Below are 19,688 nucleotides of genomic sequence, written 5' to 3' on the forward strand. Positions count from 1 at the left end.
ACATTATTAAGCTGTCTACATGTTTCCGTTTTATTCTTCCTCATTTTTGTCAGGAACGGGGATGTGAGACATGGGAAGAATTAAGCTAGAATTTGCAAAAATATTTCAGATGAGTTTAAAAAAAAATTATTGTGGTCACTTTATTCACAGAATAAATACAGTTAGATACCAGGGACTTTTAAATGAGCAGACTTTCTGATTTCATCACAATTGTTTTGTAAAACAAAGCAAGTCCCCCAAACAGGAAATCTAGGAGTAAAGCTAGCAAGAGCAATATGATTTTCTAAAGAAAATAGTGCAAGGTTTTCCTATGGACCAAGTTTATATGTTGCCTTGACAACACTTCAGTTAATGTAATAAAAATATTTATATAAATGATACACAGAAGTAAGCCCTTCTATGATGGTATTACAGTAACTATTATGGTATGGTATTACAATAACTATGGTTCTTGTATTATGGATATTAGTATTACAATAACTATTTCCAATAGTTCTGCAGTTGAAGTCCTTTTCCATCTGAAAAAGACTGAAATACATTTCAAAAGATTGTAACAAAAATTATGAGTTTTCACAAATGCCAGTATGAAATGCACATTCAAAATTCATTAGCACTCATAAATAATATTTATAACTTACTTGTCACTGAGAAACAAGGGCCTTTGCCAAATATAAACCTCTGCCTAAACTGCAAAATGAAATCAAGTCCCCCACAGTTTACACAACCACCTCACTAATAGATTCCCAACATGTTTAAGGCCAGGTGAGAGGGTTAACCAATGGCCCTGTGCTAACACAGTCATTGTGATTTTAAAATCTGGGGTAGTGTTTTATTCATGGCACAAGGCACAGACAGGACTTTGGATACACGTGAGTTTTACAGGCACTAGTTCACTATTGTCTGTACTGGACTGCTCTGGGTGATTTAATCTTTCCTTAACAAAAGATAATGGGAAAATAGTGACTGTCATAAAATACAGTGGGAACTGCAGAAGATATTTTGGGTCTTTTTACAAATAACAAAAATTCAGAGATGAGGGTTACCCAGTCTCAAGTGGGAAGTCATTTCTCTGTGATCAAATAGAGTAGACATAATGGTTTCAGGATGATTTCTTTATTAAGAAATCATTAAAAAAATATTGAAATAACTCTTAAGTTAATGCAGCATTTTATAAAGACTTTGCTAGCTCTTGGAGAGATGCGAAGTTGCACCAACCAAAGAGGTTTAGCTCCAGAGACTGATATTGTTAAGTCAGTTCAACATTATGGTGCTTGCCCACTTAAATCCATGAACTAAAAGAGGTGGATATATCACACATAATCATGCAGGTGTGAGTGTGTGAAAAGAAAACTAAATAAAAGTCCATTTAGTTTCTTCAAAAACGTGAAGTTTTTCCCCCCATATTTTTGCACTAGGGCAAAGTAGTTCCTAATTTAGGTTTATCTAGAGGAATCCTATTTCTATATAGTATTTGGATTAGAAAAAAAAAATATCTTCTACTCTCTTCAAGAGTCTACTCACAAGAGATGTAATTGACTTTTAACTTTAAGAAAAACTTGAATCATGTGAATGATTCAATATTGAAATAAGCAAAATATACAGGCAAAATATTCAGCATTCCTCATTTGTCATTTCTCTTAGACAACATGCAGCTTGTAAGACTTTTGTAAGTGAGAAAACCTCCTATACTTCTGATTTTTTTTTAAAGCAGGTAATTCAATATTTACTTTACAACTCTACTTTCAACAACTGCTTGGACCTTACTTACTAAATTTTTTTTAACTTCTTGCACTTTAGATGGATGCTGTTGTTGTCATACTAATACTTCTGTCATATCCATCTATGACACTTTTCCCTTACACTCTTTCTCATCTCTTGTGTGATTAATATACAAATGTAACCATATCCATTGCTGTGAACCTGGTTCTTGCCAAAGACATAGGGCTCAGTTGGCTTCTTGGGGGTTGTGACCTCCCAGCAATTTGAAAAATTAGTTCATTTATTTACAACAATCATAATTTTTAAAAGTCTGTATTTACTAAAAAATAGTGTCAACAATAGTAAGGATTTCTTTCCTTATAGACAAAAACCCCCCAAAAAAACCCCAAACCCATAGGAAAAATCAACATTTGATTGTAATGTGATGCTTTATGTCAAAATACTTCCCAGATTTTGAAATTAATTACAATCTCTTTTATATTATTTTTTTTTTTTTCCCAAAGGAGGTCTTGGAGAGTTTCAGTGCCCTAAATCATAGAAAAATATCTAATTTGCTGCTCAGAGGGAAAAAATAAAACCTGATTCAACTGTATTACAGAAAATTGCACGCTGTGAATCTTCACAGGTACTGAAAGGCAAGCTCATTAATAGAGCTCATGGGACTTTGAATTATTTCAATTAGTTGAAGAGTATCAAAATATTTTGATACTTCTCAGTTGTAAAGGTGAGATGTTATGCTGATAAATAGTAGGATCCCAAATTACTTGAAGATCAGGAGGAAATTTTTAAAATACGCTTCTTTCAAAGGTGTAGCTAGATTCTTCCATTTTTATGACTACACAGGTACGGTAGTCTGCTCAGGAACTTTTGTCTTATACTCTAGAGCTGTCAAATATCAAATTTAAAAAGACAGTAAAAATATTTAGAAATAAATATTAAATGATTCTTGGCAAATAAGTAAAAGAGTAATATTAAAATTTGCATATTTAAATCATTATTACTTGCTAACACAAGCCTCATTCTTTTTTTGTGTCTGTTTTAGATTTTTTAAGTCATTTGAGCCATCTTAAAGTATTCATGCAAGAAAGCCTTATGTCTCATCAGGAGAGGACAGAGTTCACATTCCTTTTCCTTTGCCCTTATGTATTGCTCTTACTGTGTTGCCTTAAGACCTTGAGACATTTTAAATGACAGTAGCAAAATCAGGGAGTAGTATGCAAAGCTGAGTGAATCAGATAGCAATTGTTGTGGCATGCATTCCTATGTGAGATCAGGTAAACCTCCCCCATCTACAAAAGCACCTTCTCAATAAGTCAGGCTTGTGTGTTGTTTATAATATAAGCACAAAGATTCAGCAAAACTGCAGTGACCAAAAGTCCTCGAGTCTTTGTAAAATAATTTCATTCTAAAAGATAAACAGTTAAACCAACTTGTCTTTCAAAATACAAAATTCTGATTTTACATGCCCAACCTGAGCTGCCTGTCTAAAAGATCCATGGGCTGTAGTGCACAGAGCTGGAAGTCATTCACACTAAACAAACTGGAGAACCACAACCACAAGTGTCTTTCAGCAGCTTCCTTTAGTCCTATTTAATTCTGAGTTTGATTAATTATATTAAATCTAGAAATTAGAATTAGTGTTGCTTGCAACACTAGCAACTAGCTTTTTCCACTCTTGCAACTGTTACTAAGAAAAATAATTCCATTTTGCTTTAAATAATAATGTTCTTGAAGAAGTAAAATGGGAGTAAAGATTTGAGTATGAATATGCACCTGGGAAGCTCCATGGAATTTACAGCTGCAGAGAGTGACAACAGGCACTAAATATAATACACTCTGCAGCTAAAGAGTGGCATTCACACCCTGATAAACCAACACCATCTATCTGGAGGGCCAACAGTCTCCTAAAGAAATCAAGTAGAATTTTGCAATCAGAGCCTACTCAAGCAAATGGGCTCTATACTCATCAAATATACCCAGGTCATACCCTAGCATAACAGGCTGTTATTTAAGTTATCTTTTGACTCAGTCTACCCCTGAGTGCCAGTGCCCTGCCTAGCAGGCTGAAGATGGAGCATGGACAAGCACAAGAAGCAGTGAAAGCCACTTTTTGTCCAGACCAGAAAGCATTATTTCCAGAGTGGGTTGGAATTTCTGCTCCTGCACAATTGCATGGAATATCTTCTCTATCCCTTGACAGCAGCTCTTTAAGTGGTATGCTTAACTGGGCAATCAGTATCATGTTGGGGGGGGGCAAATTTCAGCCCTTAGATAACAGAGTGATTTTGTCTTGACCACCAAAAAAAGAACTTTTGTCTTGTAATGGATTTACCAAATATATATTTTTTGGCATTGATTGTCTAACTACAGAACTGAATAACCATTTTACTTACAAAATACTGAATAATTTACTGAATCACCAGTTTATGTCATCAGTATAGGATAATTCCACTGATTATTTTTTATAGTAAGGGCCAAACAGATATTAGTCATTGTACTACAGGTTGTACTGTGAAAAACATCTTCCCTTAGACTGGAACTGCTATTAGTGCTCATTCTGTATCTGTATAAGAATATTTTCACATGTCTTAGAAAAATCTTTTCAACAGTACTTATATAAATATTGCTTTCAGAGATATTTTTAAGATTATGTTTTTAATTATGTTAGTATTTTAAAATTATTTTAGGGTTTTAGAAAAGTAGGCAGTATGTATGCTTGTGTCTGATCTACATGATCAATCACAAGTTGGGAAATATTATTTTGAACTTATAAGCCTTTCTCAGGGGAAATAACAGTTATCAGATATTACAGCTCTTCTGATAGTACAAAAATATTAAACTGCCCTAGGTTAAAGTGCAATTTTGTCACCTAAAACGAAGGGAAGCTGGAATTTCTTGTATGAAGCAATTGTAAATCGTTTTAAGATTCAGAACAAAAAGGAATGACAGTAATCATGTGAAAATTGCCTCTTAACTCACTGCTGGCTTATTTCTGCATCATCTGTGCACTGAAGTGGGCTAATTTCAGCATATTTTAGAGTTGGCTGCCACCTGCTGGGAGTCTGGCCTTGTTTTATTTGGTTAAGGAAGTTTGGAGGAACTAGAGAAGGTTGGGTTTGTGCTGAAACATTAATAAAATGGATAACTGTGAGTGCCTAAATATAAGAATTTAGGCATAACTGATTTGAAAACAGAAAGTACGCATCCCTGCCTGGTGAAATACATTTAAACAAAAGGAGAAGGCATCTCTTGGCTGTCTGTCATTCATAGGGATATTATTCCCTACATCAGAAAAAAAATAATAAAAAATGTTGAATCAACTGAATAACTTTCCCTTAAAGCATTGTAAACCAGCCCGACTCCGTTCCTTTTACCAGCGTGAATAAACTATACATAAAATCATCTTTTATTCAATACAATATAACATTTACAAAAGCTCTGCAGTATAATGACACTGCAAGAATCTCACCCAAGAGATTCTGCCAGCAGCTAATGAAGACAGGCTAAGCCATGTATTATAAAGATCTATAGCTTTTTGGACATTGATATCCAAAGCACCAGGGAAACTGCCACATGCTTGGCCCCTTGCAGAGTCATGGCCATAATCACTAAGAATTTTTTTTTATTTTTTTTACTGCTTGACACCAATTGCCAAATATCCAAATATCCTTGCAGTATGCAAGGTAATGTGAGATCAAAAATGCCCAAATACTATGGGATGCCTTTTCCACTCTGCTGTACTGTAAGGAGTCCAGAAATCTTAAACTATTTCCAAACCTAGGTAATGCTAATGCTAAACCCAGTTATCCCAGGCAGCCAGATCTGTCCCAGCATTGGCTGCTTCCAGGCTTCACTGCCACTATCTCTGCCAGGAAAGGTTCACTTTGTTTATTAAAGTTAGTTGCAGTCAAATGTTTTACTCAGCCTGTTCGAATAACCCTTCACAGGATGACATAGCAACATCCTCAAGAGAAAGGTGAAAATCTTGGAATGTAGCCTTGGAATAACCCCAGGGCATAGGGAAAGCTCTTATTAGGCGAAGACAGCCCTCAAAACTAAAATAAATCCCAGATTAAGTAATTAACTATCTGCTCAGTGAACAGAAAGGCAGAACTTGAGAACTTTCTGCTGATTAATCAAAACTCCTCCAGATCACAAAGTCCAAAAGTTCTTTGTACTCTTAAAGAGAAGTAGAAATCTGGTTTCCAAGGGCCCAGATTATCTAAACTAGAATTCCAAGTACAGAGCTTCACCTCAGCAGCAGCCTGGAGACACTGTAAGGGAAGATCTATCTCTATAGCAGCATCATTTAATTCTACTTTTCTATGGTGCAGTGGGTTGACTCTGGCTAGATGTCATGTACTCATTGAGCTACTCCACTCCTCAGCTGGACATGAGGAGAAAAAAAGTGATGAGAAGCTTATGGATCAAGATAAGGACAGGGAGATCATTCAGCAAATACAATCAAAAGCACACCAGGCCCTAGTTGAAGAATTTGATTTCTTACCTGCCAAATCAGAGTAGTTTATTAAGAAAATAAAAACTAAATCTTAAAACACCTTTCTCCCTTCCTCTCTTCCTCCCAAAAACAACCACACTCCTTTTGTTCTCTACCTCCTGCTCCTCTATCCACCCTCATCAGCACAGGGGAATTGGGAGTGGGGGCTGTGGTCAGTTCATCAAAGGCTGTCTACACAGCTTCTTCCTCCTCAGGGCTAGGACTCCTACTCTCCTACTGTTCCAGAATGGGATCCCTCAGTCATCCATGAACATCTCCAATGTGAATCCTTCCCAGAGCTATCTCTGCTCTGGCACCTGAAGTATCTCCTCCCACTCCCTCTGCACAGACATTGATTTTCCTGACCATTTTTTCCCTGCCTTCTAAAGTACATTATGCCAGAGGCACTACTGCCGTCAGTATTGGGCTCAGCCTTGGCCAGTGGTGGGTCTGCCTTGGAGCCCACTGGCATTGGCTCTGTCAGACATGGCAAGCTTCTGGCAGTGTTCCCTAGAAATCAACCCTGTAGCCTCCCTGCTACCACAACCTTGCCATGCAAACCCAATACACACAATCTGCCTGGGCATGGCAATATGTCCAAGATGAAGGTTTGGCTACCTAGAGGAACTCTTCAGTTTAGAATTGTTTTGCATGAGATTTAGTATGCACAGTTGTTCTTCTAAAGTAATGCTGATAGTTAAAACATAAATAGTAATTAGTGTGCAACTATTATATACCTCCTTTACTAGATTTGCATATAGAGTGAGAAGATATTTCTCCATTTTTAGAAGCAGAAGTTATCTGATTATGATTGATTTGTAAGAAAGATGAGATTTGATGTTCTCAAACATTATTTTGGCTTATATGTATCAAGGTTCCATAAGATTCTGATGTCTTGAATTACCAGGAACTGTGACACAGCTTCTTAGAACCATGATATTCTAAGAGATATTCAGGAAATATATTCAGAGATATTCTGTATTTGTGCCAGTGAAATTTAGGAAATTATTTTAGCTAATTGATTTTGTGTTTAAGCTTTATATTTCCACTACAGTCCATGACTATACAATATCTTCTGATAATGGAAACAAATGCAATAACTGTTGAAATAGGTTAGTCTAATTAGTCTTTGTGACATTAAAAAACAAAAGTTAAAAAAAAATCCAAATTCCTTACATTACTATTAAACTACAACATTTCAGTTCAGAATTAAGGAAAGTGAGCATTAGTCTGCTCATGCTGGAGCAAAACCTAGAATTGAACACTGTAATTGCCCCTCCTACTGTTCAGCTCTATGTCTAACAGGTCTCAAGCTGTTAGTACATACTTCGTGAACAGATGAACACATCATTCTGTGTCCTACCCCATGGACCAACAGAGTGCATTATCATGTTTAACTGAGGAGGTGTTTTGTGAGTGTCACTGGCATGTCTTGCCGCTGACACTGCAGGCAGTGACCAGGCAGAAATCTCCTCCCTGGCACTGCACTGCTGTGGTCTGGACAGAAAGCAGGAGAGCTGTCTTGTCAGGGCATGGGCTGTGAAACAAAGCTGTCCTGCAGGAAAAGAAAACAAAACCAAAACCAAAACACCTATTCCTGCACTGCACAATGCAGATATGCCAGGTTACTGAGCCCATGTCTTCCCCATCCTGCTAAGGGAAAAATAAGTATTCTTTTCCTGCTTTGTAGTTTCAGTTCTTCCTGTCCTTGTTTTCCCTTTTATCATCTTCCTCCATCCATCTTCTATCCCAAAGTTCACTTCAGAAACAATAGTCCTGGGAGCAAGGTGAACATTCTTGACTTCAGTCATCAGTCTTTGCAGTATGTTACTAGGACTACCCTTCCAAGGGTGCTATAACACAGCATCAGCTCCCTTCAGCAGCCTTCCATTGCAGCCTTTGCCATGTGTCCTGAGATACATTTTCATCTGCTATACAAAGATGGCATACATTAACCACATCTCCCTAGTGCAATGTCACATAACACTGTTTTATTATGCTGCCAAGCAATTCTTAAAAGAAAAAAAATTAAAAAGGAAAGAAAAAAGGAAAAAAGAATAAAGGTAGCCATAAGAGTTGTCTGCTTAGTAGTTGTAATAGCTTTGTTTGGCACTCAGAGGGTATAGATGCAGCTTTAGTCCAAAAAAGAGATAATTTTTCATCACATGTCATCTTAATATTGAATTTACAACTGCAATACTGTTTAAGCAAGTGTCCTTTCTTGCATCCTGATTTATTTTTTGTTCTCTCTTTTGTCAAATATATCTATGCTTACATATTCCTTATATAAGGAATGCTTAATCTATAAGATTTTCTGACTTTTTAAAACCAGATTGTTACTCATATGTAAAATAGCACCAACAGTATCATTAGAACTTCCATTATTTATATACTTCACTCTGTAGGTGATTTATATGTTAAATTTATATTAAAAAGACTATTTTTTTCAATATTTTTTTGCAAGTAGTCTTTTCTATACTAAAGGCATGTCAACATTGCAGTTTAGAGCAGAAATTCCAACACTAGTTTCTGAAAGCCTAGCAGCAGTATCACAAGAGTAACTCCTAAGATAGTCTACCTTTCAGACTATTACTAAAATAACATCATATTTTAGTTATATTTAAAAGCCTGCTACAGAGACACATGCCTTCTGAGTTGTGTTTGTAGTCACATCCAGGACATAACAGGGCTTGCTAAAAATTAAAACAGCAATCTAGGATTGTAAACAAGTTTAATTCAATAAATTCTTATGTTATTTCTTTTCTTTTAAATTTTAGGAAACATCATCTGAAATTATCATAGATCTCCTCTTCCAGTGTGATTTTGTGGCTCTTCTCTGCTTACCTTTTGTGTGCACAGCAAATTCTCTTGTAGTCAGCCAGCAAACCCGTCTGAGAAATGAGGATATTTTTAGTAGAAGTAGGCAGAAGGTAATTGATTATTTTCACCTCTGCAGTCTTTGATTAAAGAAGATGTGCTTAGGGGGGAGAGTCAACAATCATTCCTAAACATATACAAGCATTTAATTGTAGTAATTAATTTATCTATACAACTCAGTGTACTTTTAAAAAGCTTCTTGAATGAGAATGAATGCCTCATCAGTCTTAAATATAACAGCCTGAAAGAACAAGTGAAGCCAGTAGAATAACAAATAGTACTGCAGAAACCTCAGGCACTTTCAGGAAACAAAGAGACATTTCCAACTCTGTGCAGAGCAAAATTATGAAGAATTTGAAAAATAAAGGCTGCAGAAGAAACATAAATTGATAGAGCCACAAAAATTAAGTACATCCTTGTACACATTGCCAGGTAAAAGAAATGAAAAGAGAAGCATTGAGATTACAGTATTACAGAAACAATTTTGTAGGAGAGTTTGAAGAATTCAGTAGTTATAGATCCCATTTTTATAAATGTCATGTTCCCCATCAGTTTATCTGTTCACTACAAACAGGAATTGCTGTCAGAATGTGAGTCAAAGGCAGCAGCTAATGAAAAACAAACATCCAGAGAAAGGCAGCCAAGACAGATGAGCAACAAAGACAGATAAACAGCTTCAGAAGAATCAATGGAAAAATGGCTGTGCCATTTGTTGGGCAGGGTAGACAAGGCTTTGCTCTCTCCAAGCTTGACAGGTTTACTCTTCCCTTCAGCCTAAATGCTGAAGGTAAGCAAAGTTAAAATAGTCTAGTCTCAGGAAACAGGAAAAGTGATCAGGTTATAGATCATTACCAGGTGACCCCAAGTGGAAATATCACATAGAGAAAACATTCTCAGCAAAAAGGTTTATGTTTTACCATTGGATGTGGTACAAAAGTGAGGTATTGAGCAGGCAGAGCTCTTGGAAAAACTCTTCTAGATGGACAGGTAACAAAAAGGATTATCTTGAGCAGAAAAATGTTTCTGCCCATCAGAAAGAGGTCATTCCTGACTGATTTTTAATCAGCAGCTCAGACCTAAAGATACTCTCTCACAAACAACTCCATTTTAGCAGGGTTTACTGCATGCCTTACATCTCTTCTTTTTCCTCACAGGAAGAAGAGACAATTATGGAGAACAAAAAGACAATGGAAATAAAAAATGGAGATAAAAAATACAAAATTAGTGGTTTAACTACCTGGTTTCCTGCTTCCTTCAACTCCTCAATACCACTAAACTCCTTGATACTCCCTTTTAGTCAAGTGTGACAGGTAATATTCCTGACATTAGTCAGATAAGTGCACCACAATTCTTGACATTCAGAAATGCAGTGATATAGAGCCAATGCATTAGGGATCATAACTTAGATGTCAATCACATTTGTGATGTAGTCATTTTTATATTTTATGGTTGTATGAAGTTGCATGCATTTCTGAGAGAGACAATAGAATTCAAGTTCATCTAGAACAGACTTCTGGATTCTTCAGGGTTTTTTTTCAAAAGTTAAATCTAAAATAATAGAATTATAAAGTCATTAAGGTTGCAAAAGACCTCCAACATCAACCAAACACCACTGTGCCAGCTAAACTTAGCACTAAATTCCAAATCCACTCATGTCTTAAATACTTCCACACATGGGGACTCCACCACTTCCCTGGGCAGTTCCATTGCCTGACCATTCTTCACTGACATTTTCAGTGAAGAAATTCTTTCTGATATCCACCCTGGAACTCCTCTGGCATAGCTTGAGGCTATTTCCTCTTGTTCTGTCACTTGTTACCTGAGAGAAAAGGCCAACACCCACCTGGCTACCAACATATTTCATGTCATTGTAGAGAGTGAAAAGAGTGGAGCATTCTTTTCTCCAGGCTAAACAGGAAGAGATAATAAGACCTTCAAACAGTTTTTTTACTTTTTTTTTTCCCCTTTCCATATATAAGAATTTCAGCAAAGTGAATGGTAGGATATTTTCTTAAATTATTTTTGTAAGAAAGACAATGCTTGAGTGATTTTAGTTTGCATTGCTGTAGACATTAATGCCTTTGCAGTCTTCTTTTTCTTTCTATTGATATAGGAATTGTTAATATTTATAAATCAGTTATAAATATCCAGAAAACTCTTCGGATTCTCCGAGGAGAAAGAGAAAAAGAAGCTTTCCACGAGAGGCTGAGCTGCTGCTGTGAACAATTCACTGGCCTCATCTCCACAGGCTCCTGAAAAGCAGCCAGTCCCAAGGTGGATCCTATCACCTGATCCAAATGACATAGTTCCAGCCTGAGCAGATTACTCCACTTTTCCTTAAAACAATGTAGAAATTCAAAATCCTGAATGTACAGTCTAGACTTTAATAATAATTCTATGAATAACTCAGTTGTATTTTTTTTTGTCCTATAATCTTTCCTAGTAAAATGAAAAGATTAATACATTGAAGTTTTCATTATTTTATGTCATCAAAGTTTAAATATAGACCTAATGGCCCCTGTGATTGCTGGCTACATTTGCTGAAACAGTATGTCAGAAGTTAATAAATGTGCTTGGCAATAACAAGGAAGGTCTTCCTAGTGCAGAAATTCACTTTCACATGAAGCTGGACAGCTAACACAGTTGATGGTGGAGCTCAGAAAGCAATGATGTAGGTGAGGCACATTGACCTATGTGAAGAGAAGTGTTAGAGCTCTGAATGTATCTTGGAAGAGAATTGAGAGTTTTTAGGCTCATATAACTCAGATGGGGTGCAGCAGGAATTTTATCTGGTTTTGCTATACACAACTGGAGGAAAAATGCTGCAGTTAGGATAAAAAAAAGAGTCAATGCAAAAGATAGCAGTTTTATTTGTGGCATTTCATGTGGGCTAATGGATGTTGATGAATGACAGAACAGATTAAATGTTTTCCATTATTTCACTGTACCTAGAGGCAGGTGCCTAGGGCTTTTTTTTATTTGCTCTACTGGGTTGTATATAAACCATTGTACTAATGCTGATAGTGAAGCAAATACCAATTAATGAAATCATTAGCCATGGCTAAATAAATAGAAATAACTATTTAGATTGGCTTTGTACCAAAGTTTCACATAATTATTGTATTAATAATGTAATACTGAAATTCAGCAATGAATATATAAAATATACAAAAATGAGCAATAAAAGAATAAACATTCTCTCTCATATCAGGAAAGATGCAGATGCACCACTTATTAAATCGCTAATAAGAAAACCAACTTTGGACAGATGTTTGTCCTTTTTTGAAAATGAGAATAGATATTTGATCTAATGGGCTGAGAACTAGAAAATAGCAAAAGACACAAGCAAAACAGAGTGAAAGAAAAGAGTACAATTCTTTAAAATTGGGCAAAACAAAATAACAAAATTTATACTTACGTTTATATTTATATACAAAATTCTGCAGTATAAAACAGGTTGTAAAGAAGTTGTTATCCTTTAACCAGAGCAAAGGCAACAAATATCAACACAGCAACATGTTTCATGTAAATAATTAGGAATTTTAAAGTACCTTTAAAATTATGAGTTTATTCTTGGGAAAGTTTTCATAATTTGAAATGTTTTTCATATATATTATTTATATATTATTTCATAAAGTTTTTTTATTATTTGCATGTTTGGGATTTTAATTCATGCTTGATTTTTTGGAACAAAAATCTGTAGACTAAAAACCAGTTTTTTCTGTGTTTGTTTGTTTTTTAACACAGTTAAAATTACAACACTGGGGATTTCCCCTCCAACCACATTATATTCTGAAAAAATATTTGGTCCTTAAATTATACTGTAAAAAGGTTGCAAATATATTCTTAGCACAAAATTTTCCTCTATGCAGGTTGAAAGCAACACAAGTGAACTTGCCATAAAGCTTTGGGAAAGGAGGTTACATTCCTGATCTTGGAAGAATTATCCAGACCACAAAACAAATAACTAAGGACATCCTCGGACACGGAGAGCTGCCAGCTCCAATTAAGATGGGTCCCAGCCATGAATAGTCACCAATAAAATGATTTGGGAGTAAGAAAAGCTCTGGGTCCCCTTAGAGGATAGGAATGCTGAGAAAGTTGAGCATGTTTTATATTTATATCTCCTGTTGTTATTAGGAGTAATCTTACAGTAGGTTATAGGAATGACAATAGTTTTTCTGCTAACAATAAGGTTTTATAGAGGGGAATTTCTGAGCAGAGGTACTGCCTGGATATCCTTCAGAGAAACTACAAGACCCATGGGGGATGAATTTTGCCTGAAAGAAGAACTGAGTTTGAACACCAGCATGGATTTTTCCTGTATTAAATACCAGGAAAATTATATAAAATTCTTTTTGAGGGCTCTGAGGAGAGTTAAATGGGGTTATCAAACTATGAGTCCAAGGCTGAGTAGCTAGTGTGAAACTCTAGAGTTTCTGCTTGTGGGAAAAACCACAGTCCCATAAGTCAGCTATGGCTCAATTGGCTTCAGATGAGGAAAACTACCTGCTGTGGGAAGTGCTTGGTTTTCTGGTGCACAGCTTTAGTTAGATGCACCTTATGGGGAGCTTCTTTCTGCAAATCTAGGTGTTAAAATTATAACTCATCTGTTGGTTTCTTTAACATTACAAGAATTATATTGAACTCTGCTGAGACACTCACTCTGTAAATGTGCAGATGGTGAAATGATGAACCCAAGCTGTGATCTTGTGCCTTCAGAGAAGTTTGCTTGTTTCAGTATATTTTCCATACTTTAAGCAATAAGACTAGAAGTTCTGCTCTGTAGATGCTTCCTTTCATGGCACTCCTTAGCTTCTGTATTTCTGAGCAATGCTAAGATCAAACTACAGCTGGACTCCCATCTTTATGGGTAAGGCAGCAACCACCTGATTCCACTGCCTGCCAAAAAGTGTGGAATGCACGCATTTATTCCTGAAAACTAGTGAAATTATCAACCAGAAAAGAATTTGAGTGATTGTAAATATTTTACATGGTGAGATTGGGAGGAGGAATAGAAATTTAAATTTCCATCGCTTTCACTCTCAAACTGCCACTGAACTAAAGAGTAGGCAGTAAATACTTGGCTAAAGCAGCACCCAGTTTTTGGCAGCTGTGAAGGAGATGAAACCAGAAGAGAAGGGCTGCTCCTGAAGTGAAAAGCAGCAGCTGATAACATAAATTACTGCCATGATATTTGGATATGAGTAATCTGAGTAGACAGAATCAGCTCTTGTTGGAAAGCTCTAATCCCAAAAAGAAGGATGCAGTTCACCAAAAAATGTGCGACAAGTGTCTGAAAGACTAGAAATAGGCTCATGTTATACAATTTTTTTTTATTCTATAGTCTGTTAGTATTTTTTAACCTAGCAAAAATATTAATAAAATAAAAAACCTAACTACTTACTGGAGATTTTGTTGGTTTGTTTTTATTTTATTTTATTTGCAAGATCACTCTTTCTATGAGTGATGGCATGGCATATTGTTCTTTATGCAAAGAAACAATTTTTTTTAAATATTGCTTCAGGTATTCCATATATGAAATAGACTTCTTTTTGCACACCACTTTACTAAAAATTAATTGTGTTTCTCAAAATAGAATCTCACTGCCTGTAGTTTGGGGATGAATTTTGCTTGAGCTTTAAATTTTGCCACAGTAAAATAGTTCTGAAGTATAACTTTCTGCCTCTCTATACCACTTCTGAATGTTATAAGAATCAAGAGAAATATCTCAATAAACACAGTTCTAAATAAAGATATCAGTACCTTTTAAGTACCTCTGCTGCTACCTGACTGTAAAAGGTTCTCCCTTCCTGAGGATGAGATACCAGCTTTATATTGATGACTGCCCGTGATGCAAGTTCTGGTGCTATAGTTTTGAAAGTTCTCCAAAAATGATGCCGGCTTGTGTAAAGCAAAAAATCAGCTTGAGAATATCAGAAAAGTCATGGGAAATCTGTAAGGGGCTGGAAGGTCAAATGTAATTCTGCCTGCTTCCAGCTGGCTTCCCACTGCGTAGGCTACTGTGAGAAAAGTTCCAGGAAGGATGGAGTTTGGGACAAAATAGAGCACTGTATGTGTAGTACGCACAAGTCTGGCCATGCATATTCAAGGCTTCAGACTGGAACACAGACATGAAACAGCTGGCCATCTGGAGCAACCAACATTTGGTATCCGACTTGCAAAACTAAAAATGTCAGTGTAAAGTCATTGTCCTGTGCACAAATATTGTGATGCTGAGTTCTTCATAACAAAATACTACATTTTTTTACATTTGGGAAATGTATTTCTATTTGGGAAATGAATTAATTGTACCTTGTCCTGGGTTTGCCCCCTGCCAGGACATACCTTTAGACCCCAAAACTCCTAAGAAGAAATATAAAACTCCAAAATGGTTTAGTTTTGTGAACTGTTATCTCTGAAATGTTATCCTTGTTATTTGAAAACGCTTCTATAAAAAAGGTTAAAAAAGGTCTTCAGTGTTATTTTCATCTTTTTTTTTTTTTTTGAAGACCTAATTTGCTAAATATTTTGTAAATATACAAAAGGCTGCTCAAACTTCTTGCATTGGAGCATGTCTGGCTCATTTTATATTGTAACTTGTTGGAATTGCTAGCTCCTTTAATATTATATCTGAAATACTGTGCAACACAAAGTTTAACCAATGTTTTGAAAATGTTATTACTTACACAAGCATCTAGTATACATTTTCAAGCAGACCTTAATTTGAAACCCAAGGGTTTGTATGCTAAATGTATTATTTCGTAAAAGATAAATAAATCTTGAGTTGAGAAACAGTAAATATTCCTTTACCAAGTTCATTTTAGCGTCAAGTTGTTAAAACACATTTTATTCTTAGGAACTGTACTAATTTCTAACAAGAGTATTTTCCTTTCTGTGTGTGGTATCTGGTTAGGCAGCTCCCTAGCATGATAAGATGGCATAACAAGAAAAACTAAATATAGACTGTTTTTCAAAATTGGTTTCATTTTTCTTCTGAAAGATTCTTGTGGCACAGAAACTTTGGATAAGCAGGATGAAGTCAAGGTTATTTTTACTGTCTGTCTTCTGATTAATTGGACAGAAAAATTAGGAAATTAAATTAAACTTGTGCTTGTTGAAGTCCTTCTAGCTCAACAGCGAGCTAAGGGAAGGAAGTACTAACTAGCACTTCCATAGAATTTGTAATGATGTGAGAAATGGGTGACTCTGCAAGAAATGATTTTCTGATTCTTAGGAGAAAATAACACTGTAAAAAAAAAAGAAATAACTCTTTCATATATATATATACACAGAATATCAATGGTTGGAACACATTATTATTTTGTTTGTTTCATGTTTTAAAGGCTATAAGGGATTTTTTTTTCCTTGGATTATTCTGACAAATGTATAGCATCCCATAATGCAACTAGTGAAATAACTTTCTACCATGAAGCCAAAGACATGCCATATGTCTTCTAATGCTGCATACTCATGAATCTATTTCAACTTTCACTTTTTCTCCTCTATGCCATTTGCTGTTCAGATGGGTATAAGTGAAGTATTCCTTTTTGGTTTTTTTTGAAGCCCGTTTTTTGCTCTTACCTAAACATGGTCTGTGTACATATCCTTCAAGTTGAATTTTAGGGTTTGAAGTTACAAAGTGTGGTGATACAGAAGAGAGAATATACTCCTCACTAGCAAATATGGTTTTCTCAGCACTCGAAATCCAGCTGTGCACATGCTGTGAACTACCCAGAAAACATCATGCCCAGGACCTGGGAACTTAATGAATAATACTCTTGCATCTCCTGTGTTGTCAAATAATAAGAGTCCCCACTGCATTATGAGTCCTTGGGCACAGTATGATGCTGCAGCCCTAGAAAATAGAAACCATTTTTCTTCTGTCACTAACTACCCCCCTGGGTATTATCTGAGCATTATGATGACCTAGGAGATTCCAAGCCATAAAAATGGCTCCTGCCACACTGGCTGCATATCTGACAGAAGACTAGCAGCAGCTAAATTTTCTTTGGGAGAAAACAACCAAACAAACTAAAAGTACTAAACCTTTGTCTCATTTTATAGACAAAGATATTGAAAGATCAGAACAGTATTTGAAAAATAGAACAGTGTGCATATGTCTTTTAAGACCCAGCTTGCAGCGAAACACAATTCAGAAATTTAGGAGTTCAAGTAATTCTGATATCTGTCACTCAAAGGCGACACTTCCAGGACGGAAAGGGAGAGGCACTTAATTAGAATAATTAAAATCTCCTTGACTTCAACTTATTTTTAACTGTCCAGTAAAAAAGGAGGATTTGGTAGAGGGCTCACATGTACAGTTTTAACTCTGCTCAAGGCTTTTTTCAACATCAGAAGTGTTATCATGTGTTCAGAGTAGAAGGCTTTATAATTCAAAAACCTGGCTAGGTTCTAGTGCTGGTCGACCTAAAGTTATTGGTTAATTCTGTTCTAGTGTGAATTGTGGTTATATGGGGTTTTTTCTCTTCTTTTTCTTTCTCTTCTTTTTCTTGTCTTTCTTTCGTTGTCTGTCTGTATGGCGGGAGGTCTGGCGTGCTGGGCTGGAGGGCTGGATGGCGGGCTGGCTTGGTTGCTGGGCAGGGGGGAGGGCGGGTTCTTTCTTTCTGTATGTAGTCTTGCGGCGGGAGTTAGTGCGGGCGGGTCGGCTGGTGTCGGTAGGTGCTGGGCTGTTGTGCTGGCGGTTGGTCGTTCATTCGGTCTTAGGCAGGGCTGGCGGTAGGGATGTGTTCGGGTGCGTGCTTGCTGGCTGGCGTGCGGGTAGTTACTGGCAGTTCGTAGTCGTTGGTTCTTTCGGCGGTCTGTCGTGTCGGGGTCTTCTTTTCTTTCTTTCTTCTTTCTTTCTTCTTGCTTTCTCGTTCTCTTTTTCTTCTTTCTTTTTCTTTATTTCTTTTCTTTCTTCTCTGTCTTTTTCTTTCTGCTCTTTCCTCTTTCATGTAACAATACTTTCCAATGAAATGTTGAAAGTTCAAGCCAAAATAAGACAGAAATTAGTGTTTCCACTCTGCATTAAATACTAAAAAGTTAGTGCTAAGAATTAAAAGATTTGCAGACCTTAAAAATGAGCTGCTGAACAAGGCATTAGCAGGGACTTTCAGGAGTGTATTGCTGGAATCTTGCCACTCGATGGCACTCTGTGTTCTACTGTTTGCTCGAGGCCAAGGCTGCCGTCCACTCAGCTCCGGAAACTCCTCCAAGCCAGCAACAAGGCACAAGCTGCTTTGAAGTGGTCTGCCAGATGTAAGGATGTGGGGAGAGGAGATGTGCTTGGGAGGGTCGGAAAGCCTTTCCTTTTTGCTCTTTCCCCTGCCCCCATGGGAAGAGTCGGGAGTTGTTACTGATTCATCCTGGGGAATGGAACTATTCTGCCGTTAGTCTGAACCAAAGAAAAAGTACAGGTCTCCCTTCTTGAGAGTCAAAATGTTTCTTTTGTTTTTGCTTATGGCTGCAGCCAGCCAGAGAAGGTGAGACTTGCACATGTTCTGCCGTCTCTTAGGTTTTACAGATTAGTTTAAGTGACTTTCCATCAGGGTACTACTAGAGCAAATGCTTAAGCATTAAAACAAACATGACGACGTATCTTAAGCATTTCTACTTCTGAAGGAATTTGAGCATCTATTTCTTAAATAACAGCCCCTATAAACAAATAAGCACTTGGATTTGGCCTACTTCATTAACCCAGTCTCCTCTAGAGATGAGAGCCGTGCAGGGAAACAGGAGGGGAAGGTGGGATGGAGGAGGATGGGCCACAATTGCACAGGATGGGACTAATAGCACCTAGGTGATAATTTTATTTTTATTTTTATTTTTATTCTAATTTTATTTTTTAGCTTTAACATTCACACTGCAATCTCATATCCAGTAATTCAATATAAACCTTGAGCCTTTATTAAGGAATCATTACCGAGAACTCTATAACTATTTTCTTTGGAACTAATACAATTTTTTTTTCTGGTTACCTTTATTTTCATGAATTACTATAACCTTGTCAGTCAAGAAATATTGACTCTTCTGATATTTTTCATTTTCCCAGGTCTTAGCTGAATATACCATCAGATCAGAATAACGTATGATATAAGTTGGTGGGACTTGCCAAACTAAATGTGGTTATGTTGTTTTGCCTATTAAGCTTTTTAAGTCACTGACCAAATTGCTGTTTTTCAGGTAAATTAGTTTTGTGACCCTTCTCAATGAGTCTCAGCTGTAAGTTCTATGAATACTAATGTGCAGGACTATCTTGGACGTATTTGTTTCCTCCTAATACAGTTGAGTTATGTGTTAGTTACTGCTGAAAGTGATGCTGAAACACGAGTCATTAGAAATAAGCCTTTTTATTGATCTTTTAGACTATATGTATCTAATTTACCAGCTGCCTTGTTCTAGGCATTTATTTATGTGTGAAATTTCCTAAGAGTAAGGTTTGTAGTTACACATGCAGACATTTCTCATTTGTAAAAACATGCCTGATAGATATTATAAAAAAATTTTAAAATTATAAATTTAAATAGTCACTGTGATAAAGAACTCTTTATGGCAGCTTGGATATGGTCATACAATCTTACAGGAGTGCACT

The sequence above is a fragment of the Serinus canaria genome, chromosome 4 (genome assembly GCF_022539315.1).
Source record: "Serinus canaria isolate serCan28SL12 chromosome 4, serCan2020, whole genome shotgun sequence".
NCBI lineage: Eukaryota > Metazoa > Chordata > Aves > Passeriformes > Fringillidae > Serinus > Serinus canaria.